The sequence below is a fragment of the Chrysochloris asiatica genome, unplaced genomic scaffold (assembly GCF_000296735.1).
Source record: "Chrysochloris asiatica unplaced genomic scaffold, ChrAsi1.0 scaffold00286, whole genome shotgun sequence".
NCBI lineage: Eukaryota > Metazoa > Chordata > Mammalia > Afrosoricida > Chrysochloridae > Chrysochloris > Chrysochloris asiatica.
This window is the reverse complement of record NW_006408804.1, coordinates 2134941-2144508: the sequence shown is the minus strand read 5'-3', so window position 1 is coordinate 2144508 and position 9568 is coordinate 2134941. Positions and strand designations below refer to the sequence as shown.

At 37.7% G+C, this 9568-nt stretch overlaps 1 pseudogene; it reads right to left on the bottom strand.

The window, feature by feature from the left end:
* Window positions 1-9199, bottom strand: part of LOC102841304 — a 36411-nt pseudogene extending 27212 nt beyond the window's left edge.
* Window positions 9200-9568: the final 369 nt, after the last annotated feature.

Here is a 9568-nt window from a genome sequence, read left to right as displayed (position 1 = left end):
GCACCTTAGTCCTCAAGCTAATATCTTTGCTCATCAACACTTTAAAAAGTTCTTTTGCAGCACATTTTCCTAATACAATACGGCGTTTGATTTCTTGACTGCTGCTTCAGTGAATGTTGATAATTGATCCAAGAAGAATGAAGTCCTTGACAACTTCAATCTCTTCTCTGTTGATAAGAATGTTGTTTATTGGTTCAGTTGTGAGGATTTTTGTTTGCTTTACATTGATATGTAATCCATACCAAAGCTGTGCTCTTTGCTCTTCATCAGTAAATACTTTAAGTCCTCTTCACTTTCAGCAAGTAAGGTTGTATCATCTGCATATCACAAGTTGTTAATGAGTCTTCTTCCAATCCTGATGCCATGTTTTTCTTCATACAACCCAGCTTCTCAGATTATTTGCTCAGCATGTAGGTTGAATAAGTATGGTAAAATAATACAATATTGTCAAACACCTTTCTTAATTTTAAACCATTCAGTGTTCCCATGTTCTGTCCAAACAACTGCCTCTTGGTCCAGGTACAGATTCCTCATGAGCTCAATTAAGTGTTCTGGAATACTCATACTTTGCAATGTTGTCCTTAGCTTGTCATGATCCATACAATCGAAAGCCTTTTCATAACCCATAAAGCACAGGTAAACATCTTTCTGATATTCTCTGCTTTTAACCAAGATCCATCAGACATCAGCAATGATATCCCTCATTACGTGGCCTCTTCTAAATCTAGCTTGAAGTTCTGGAAGTACTCTGTCAATGTATGCTTGCAGCCATTTCTGTATCTCTATGCTGGAGAGCAAGTTTCAGTAAAACTTTACACACATGCAATATCAAAGAGATTGTCTGATGATTTCAGAATTCCTTTAGGTCACCTTTCTTTGGAATGGGGACAAATACAGATCTCTTCCAATTAGTCAGCTAGATAGTTGTTTCCCAATTTGTTGGCAGAGATGAGTGAGTATCTCCTATGCCACCTCACTTTCCTGAAAGATTTCCATTTTTATTACATCAATTCCTGATGCCTTGTTCTTTGCCAATCCCTTCAATGTACTTTGGACTTTCTCCTTCAGGATCATTGGTCCTTGGTCAATTGCTACCTCTTGAATCGGTTGAACATTAACCATTTCCTTTTGGTACCGTGACTCTTGAGTATTTCTTCGATAGTCTCTTGATGCTTTCTGCATCATTCAAAACTTTGCCCAGAGAAACTTTCAATAACAAAAGTCCAGGCTTGAATTTTTTCTTCAGTTCCCCAGCTTGAGAAATACTGAGCATGTTCTTCCTTTTTGGTTTTCTGATTCCAGATCTTTGCATAATTTTTTGTAATATTTGGCTTTATCTTCTCGAGCTGATCTTTGAAATTTTCTGTTCAGCTCTTGGACCTCCTCATTTCTTGCATTTGCTTTAGCATCTCTACACTGGAGAGCAAGTTTCAGTGTCTCTTCTGACATCCATTTTGACCTTTTCCTTCTTTCTTGTCTTCTTAATGACTCTTTGCTTTCTTCATGTATGATGTTCTTGATGTCATCCCACAACTCTTCTGGTCTTCAGTCTTTGGTGTTTAATGTATCAAATCTGTTCTGCTGGTGATCTCTAAATTCAGGTGGGATATATTCAAGGTCATATTTTGGCTCTCGTGGACTTGTTTTCATTTTCTTCAGCTTCAGTTTGAATTTGCATGAGTATGCAATTGATGGTCTGTTCCACAGTCTGCCCTGGCCTTGTTTTGACTGATGATATGGAGATTTTCCATCATCTATTTCCACAGATGTAGTCAATTTGCTTTCTATGTATTCCATCTGGCAAGGTCTGTGTGTATATTCGTCTGTTATGCTGTCTAAAGAAGGTATTTGAAGTGAACAAATCATTGATTTTGCAGAATTCTATCATGCAATCTCCAGCATCATTTCTATCACCAAGGCCATATTTTCCAACTACTGATCCTTCCCTTTGTTCCCAACCTTTGCATTCCAATCACCAGTAATGATCAATACAACTTGATTGCATGTTTGATCAATTTCAGATTGAAGAAGTTGGTAGAATTCTTCTATTTCATCATCCCTGGCTTTAGCGGTTGGTGCATAAATTTGAATAATAACAGTATTAACTGGGCTTCCCTGTAGGTGCATGGATATTATCCTATCACAAACAGCATTGTACCTCAAGACTGATCTGGATTTGTTTTTTTTCACAATGAATGCAACAGCATTCCTCTTCAATTTGTCATTCTGGCATAGTAAACCATGTGGTCATCAGATTAAAAATAGCCAGTACCAGTCCATTTCAGCTAACTAATGCTTAAGATATCAATGTTTAATGTGTTCCATTTCATTTTTGACCACTTCCACTTTTCCCAGATTCATACTTCATACATTCCATATTCCAATTTTCAAGGGATGTTTACAGCTGTTTTTCTTCATTTTGAGTTGTTCCCCATCAGCAAATGAAGGTCCCGTGGGCTTTTCTCCCACAGGCTTTATTCCATTTGCATCATCACGGTCAACTCTATTTTGAGAAGGCAGCTCTTTCCCAGTCTCATTTTGATTGCCTCGCAACGTGAGGGGCTCATTTTCCAGCACTGTATCTGATAGTATTTCTCTGCTGTTCATAAGGTTGTCAATGACTAAATATTCAGAAGTAGTTCGTCACTCTTTGTCTGGAAGCTCATCTGAAACCTGTCCACCATGGGTGACCCTGCTGGTATTTAAAATACTGGTGGCATAGCTTTTAGAATCACGGCACTCACAAGCAACCACAGTACGACAAACTGATAGACAAATGGTGGAAATAAATTTGTGTTTCATATAAAAATGCGAAGTATCTCTGTAAGTGCAGTGAGTAAGCACTTAGTTGCTAACTGAAAAGTTGATTCTAGAGTACTGGTGTGGCTTAGTAGGTAAGTGCCCTGGACTAGAAAGTCAGCTTTCACCGCAAGGTCGGTGGTTTACAGTTACCAGCTGCTTCTTGGAAACCCTATACAGAGTGTCTATGGGTTGGAACTGACTCGATGACACTTAACAAGAGCAACAATGGCTCTTCTAGAGGAAAGTTCTGGCAATCTGCTTTAGTACAGATTGCTGTTAATGTTAAGTGCCATAGAATTGATTCTGATTCATAGCTACGCAGTATAGATTTTTCAAGACTGTAAATTTTTTTAAGAGCAGGTCTCATTTTTGTCCTGGAGAGAAGTTGGTGGTCTCAGACTGTTGACCTTGTGGTTCACAGGCCAGTGATTGTTCTCTAGAGCCATTGTTATTGTTGTTGTTAAGTGCCGTCGAGTCGGATCCGACCCATAGCGACCCTGTACAGGGTTTCCGAGGCTGTAAATCTTTATGGGAGCAGAATGCCTCATCTTTCTCCTGCGGAGCGGCTGGTAGTTTCGAATTGCTGGCCTTAAGGTTCGCAGCCCGATTCGTAACCACTACGCTACCAGAGCTCCTTACAACCTAGGAAATTCTATGGAGCAGTTCTGCTTTGTTCTATAGGATTAATATGAATGAGAATCAACTCAAATACATATTTATCAGATAAGCAGATACATCTAGAAATAAATACATACTGATGAAAGCATTAAAGAACTGAAAATTTTATAAGAAATTATTAACAAAAGTTGCTTTGAGGAATGGAAATAAGTGGTAGGAGATGAAAAGAAATATTTTACACTTTTCTATGTTGCTTTCATTTTATCATTAATGTGTATTAATTAAAGCGTCTTCAGTACTGAGGCCATTCATTCATTTAAGAAGCATTCTGGTTATACTTCTCCTAGCACAGATTTGTTGGTTCTTCTGGCAGTCCATGGTACTTTCAGTATTCTTATCCAACACTTTAGCTGAAATGTATCAATTCTTCTACAGTCTTCCTTATTCATTGGCAAACTTCCACTTGTATATGAGGTCATTGAAAAGGCCAGGGCTTGGGTCAGGCGCTTCTTAATCTGCAAACTGACATCTTTGCTCTTGAACACTTTAAAGAGGTCTTGTGCAGCAGATTTGCCTAATACAATACAGCATTTGGTTTCTTGACTGCTGCTTTCATGAATGTTGATAGTGAGTTCAAGGAAAATATAGTTTTTGACAGCTTCAATCTTTTCTCCATTTATGTATTGGCCCAATGGTGAGGATTTTTATTTTCTTTACATTGAGGTGCAACCCATACTGAAGGCTGTGATGTTTGATTTCCATCAGAAAATATTTTAAGTCCTTTTCAATTTCAGCAAGCAAGGCTGTATTATCTGCATGTTTCAGGTAGTTAATGAGTATTCCTCACATCTTGATGCAATTATCTTCTTAATATAATCCAATTTCTCAGATTACTTGCTCAACGTAAAGATTAAATAGGAATGGTGAAAGAATATAACCTTGGCTTCCACAAGTTTGTCCATAACTTGTCATAATTTACACAGTGTAAGGCCTTTGAGTAGTCACTAAAGCACAGGTAAACATGTTTGGTGTTCTCTGCTTTCATTCAAGATCCAGCTGACGTTAGCAATGATATCCCTCATTCCATGGTCTCTCCTGAATCCCGCTTGAATCTCTGAAAGTTCTCTGTCAATGTGTGGTTGCAGACATTTAAAAAATTATCTTTAGCAAACATTTATTTGCATGTGATATTAATGGTATTGCCCAACAATTCCACATTCTGTTGGGTTACCTCTTTTCAGAATGGGCACAAATATGAATCTCTTTCAGTCTGTTGGTAAGGTAGCTGTCTTCCAAATTTCTTGTCATAGCCTCCAGTGCTTCATCAGTTTGTTGAAAGGTCTCAGGCTGTATTCCATCAATTCCTGGAGCCCAGTTCTTTGTTAATGCTTCAGTGCACCTTGGACTTCTTTGTTCTGTATCATTGGCTCTTGATCATATGCTACTTGTTGAACTGGTTGAATATGGACCATTTCTTTTTGTTACAGTGATTCTGTGTATTTCTTGTATCTTCTATTGCTACTTTGTATGTCATTAAATATTTGCCTAAAGAATCTGTAGTACTTCAATTGGAGGCTTGAGTTCTTCCCTTTAGTTTTCTAACTCCTGATCTTTGGACATTTCATTATAGTATTTGACTTTGTCATCTCGATCTGCCCTTGACAATTTCTGTTCAGTTCTTTTATCTCTTCATTTTTTCATTTGCTTTATCATCTCTACGCTGGAGAACAAGTTTCAGTCTTTTCTTTCTTCTTCTCTTCATTCCTTGTCTTCTTAATCATGTTTTAGATGTCATTCCACAAGTCTTCTGGTTTTCAGTTATTAGTGGCTAATATGCCAAATCTGTTCTTTTGTTGTTGTAAATATATATATATATATTTAGAATTAGCCATCTGGACTCAGTTTAGGTAATCCCAATTACATTGGCAACATCCAAAGCGTCACAGAAGCTAGGCAAACATGTGCCTTCATTTCACCATCAGGCCTGATCAAGGTGTTGACCTTGGTTACAGTGTCATAGAGCTTCTTCACAACTTGTTTGATCTGGTGCTTGTTGGCCTTGACATCCACAATGGACACAAATGTGTTATTATATTCTTCATGGTGGACCAAATCTGTTCTTGAGCTGATCGTTAAATTTAGGTGGCATATGTTCCAGGTTATAGTTTGGCTCTTGTGGACTTGTTTTAATTTTATTCAGCTTCAGCCTGAGGTTTCATATGAGGAATAGATAGATGGTCTATTCCATAATCTGCCCTAGTCTTATATGGTTTTCCACCAACTTTTTCCACAGATGGAGACAATTTAATTTCTGTATTCCATCTGGTAAAGTCCATGTGTGTAACTGTCTTTTATACTGTTTAAAAAACATTATTTGTAATGAAAAATTTATTGGTCTTGTAAAATTCTATCATGCAATTTCCAGCATCATTTCTATCACCAAGGCCTTATTTTCCAACTACTAACTCTTTCTCTTTGTTTCCAACCTTAGCATTCTAATAACCAACAATTATCAATACTTTCTTGTTGCATATTTGATCAATATCAGACTGAAGAAGCTGTTGTTGTTGCTCTTTTTGTTAAGTGCCATTAAGTAGATTCTGACTTGTAGCAACCCTATACAGGATTTCTGAGGAGCAGTTGGTGGGTTTGAGCCTCTGACCTTATATTTGGCAGTCCAGTATTTATCCTACAAGGTCACATCAGGAGTCCAAAGAAGTTGGTAGAATTTTTCAATTTCAACATTACTGGCTTTCATGGTTGGTGCATAAATTTGAATAATAGTTGCATTTCCTGGTATTCCTTGTTGTTATTGTTAAGTGCCATCAAGTTGGTTCTGACTCATAGAGACCCTATATAGGGTTTCTGAGGAGCGGCTATCGAGTTTGAACTGCCAACTTTGCTGTTCGAATTGACCTTGCAGTCCAGTGCATTATCCCACAGAACCTTCCTTGTAGGCACAGGGATATCATGTTGTCACGATAAGATAGCATTATACTTCAAGATTGATCTTGAAATGTTCTTTTGATGATGAATGCGATGTCATACCTCTTCTTTTTGTCATTCCTGGCAAAGTAAATCTATGATTGTTGGATTCAAAAAGGCCAGTGCCTTTTCAGCTCACTAACGCCTTGTTGTTCGAAACTGCCAGTGGTTCCGCGGGAGAAAGAGCAGGCATTCTGCTCCCGTAAAGATTTACAGCCTTGGAAACCTTGTGCAGGGTCACTATAAGTCGGAACTGACGCCACGGCACGTAACAACAACAACAACAACAACAACAACAAGGCGTTAGTGGACAACAAGGCTTTGTTGTTGTTGTTGCTGTTAAGTGCCGTGGAGTCGGTTCCGACCTATAGCGACCCTGTACAGGCTGTAAATCTTTATGGGAGCAGAAAGCCTCATCTTTCTCCCGTGGAACAGCTGATAGTTTCCAATTGCTGACCTTGCGGTTCGCAGCCCGATTCATAACCGTTACACTACCAAAGCTCCTTCACTAATGCCTAGGATCTTGATATTTATGTGTTCCATTTCATTTTTGACAACTTTCAATTTTTCTAGATCCATGCTTCATACGTTACCTATTCCCATTATTAATGAATGTTTGCAGCTGTTCTTCTCATTTTGAGTTGTGCCCTATCTGCAAACAAAGATCCTGCAAACTTTACTCCATTGTCTTCTTCTTTGAGTAGGCAGCTCTTCACCAGTTGTATTTTGAGAGCCTTCTAACCTGAGGAGTTCATCTTCCAGCACTGTATCTGGCAATATTCTGATACTATCCATCATGTGTCAATATTCTAGTGCTTTCTCACAGTGTTTCACTGCTATTCATAAGGTTTTCAGTAGGTAAACATTCTAAAGTAGTCTGTCTCTCCTTTAGAGTCGTAGTCTGGAAGCTCAGCTGAAACTTGTCCAACGTGAATAACTCTGCCGGCATTCAGAATAGCTTCCAGCATCACAGCAACACACAAGCCACTGCAATTTGACAAACTGAAAGATGAGGGTGGTAGAGTGGCTAGTAGGTTCAAACTGCCAATGTCTTGGTTAGCAGCTGAGTGACTTTCTACTGTAAATTCTTACAGCGGATGACACTCTAATTCACTGCAGACTACAATACAGAAATTCAAAGCATCCACATATTAAATCCACAACACTGTACTCAGACATCTTTAACCTGGCTATGTTGGCACCTGGACTTAGAGAAAGCTCAGGGCTGGAAAAATTGTCTTTCCGTTCTTATTTTGTTACAGGAGATATGATCATGGGCAACATAGGTTTTAGTTTCCTCATCTATAAACACAAGGAATGAATTAGTGGTTAATGACTACCTGTTTTGAGACCTAAATATGCTCTATTTATTTCCCTTTGCTTCCTTGAACAAGTCCATCGGCTTACTCTTCTAAAGGGAAAAAAAAAAACAAAACAAGATATGCTAAACAAGTTTAACAATATAAATTTACTTTCTGGGTATCAAATCATACTTACAAAAGGGAACAAAAAGGAAATTAAAACCCTGCTGTCACTGAATTGGTTCTGACTCGTGGTGACTTGTTCTGTAGAGTTTTCACAGATTTTTCTTAGCTGTAATCTTTATGGAAGTCTTTCCCCCTCAATGTAACTGGGTGTGTTGAATCCCATCCTTTCAGTTAATAGTTGACCACAACCATTTGTACTTTCTAGGACTCTATGTGAGTCCGAGGTATAAAAATCAAGTAGTATAATAAGTCATACGATTGCTCCATAGTAATGACGTCGATAATTTTCAGTGTAACTCTGTACAAGTTTACAGTACTTATAATGCTGATTCTTTTGTGACTGCTGGGACATACAGTACCTACCTCCATTTTCTGCCTCTGGGGTTAGAAGGGCAGCTGTTGTCCTGTGTTAAGTGTGTGATGCTGTCTGGTGGGGCCTGTATAGCTGCATAAATTGGAAAAACGAGCCTTTTCTACCAACCCCAGTATCAGACCTCTTGGGACATACACTTCTAACTAAATGATTAAAATCCATATACCTCAGAAAATTTTTTTAAAATTTTAATCAAAATGCCTTCCTTTACTAAAAACACATTTATTTAAACAAAAAATTCAAAAGGATAGTTCAGACTTGAAAGGGTTAAATGAGCATCCCCATGTAACTACAGAATGCTGTTTTATTCTGTAATGATAATTTTATTAACCAAATCAATGCATTTATTAAAATACTGAGAGACTATTAAATGGGGTCATAGATAATACTTGGATAGTTAGCTTATTCAATATGTCCCAATTCCCCACTCTTAATAATTACTTTCTATGAGTCTTTATGAATCTCCCAGTATCAGGCGTGAACACTAGTTTTTAAAACAACCCACAGAAACAAGTAAAAAATTAAGTTGTTGTCTTGTTTATAAATAAAATAAAAACTACTGTGGAACTTTCCTACATATTTTATAGGTTGGTTTCTGTGGCTATAGAAATCTGTGTATATTTAGCTTTATATTGAACTATTAACATTCCTAAAAATCAGAGTGATGTTTCAGTGTTAGTAAAATAATATGTACATGATCTCAGAGTGCATTTGTTTTTAAAGATGTACTTATAAACCTGAAAAAGAAATTGCTGTTAGGAGACTACTTTTCAAATATATCTAAAATTAAGCTAGAAATTGGTTAAGAAGGAGATCAATTTTACTTGCTACTCAAGGAAGTTGGCATTGATTACCTGGTTTCTAGGGAACTGTTCTCCTTCAACAGAATAGGTCTTTCAAAGTACTGTTTTTCGATCATCAAAATCATATCCATGCTGTCAGTTTATGCTTTATGGGGAAATATTCATGACTACATTAGATAAAGAATGTTAGGTAAATTGACTTTTCAGAGTAAGGCAGATCTTGTTAGTAAGTTGTTGTTTTTAGTTGCCATTGAATTGATTCTGACTCATGAAACCCAATGTCTGTGGAGTAGAGCTGCTTGACAGGGTTTTGTCACCTTTTAGAAGCAGACTACCAAGCCTGTCTTCCAGGATGCCTCTGCATGAGTTCAAGCCACCAAACTTTTGGTTAGAAGTCACTCACTCAATTGTTTGCACCACACAGGGACTCCTTTAATAGGTTTCCATGGCTATAAATCTTTACAGGAGCCGAAAGCCTCATTTTTCTCCTGAGGAGAGGC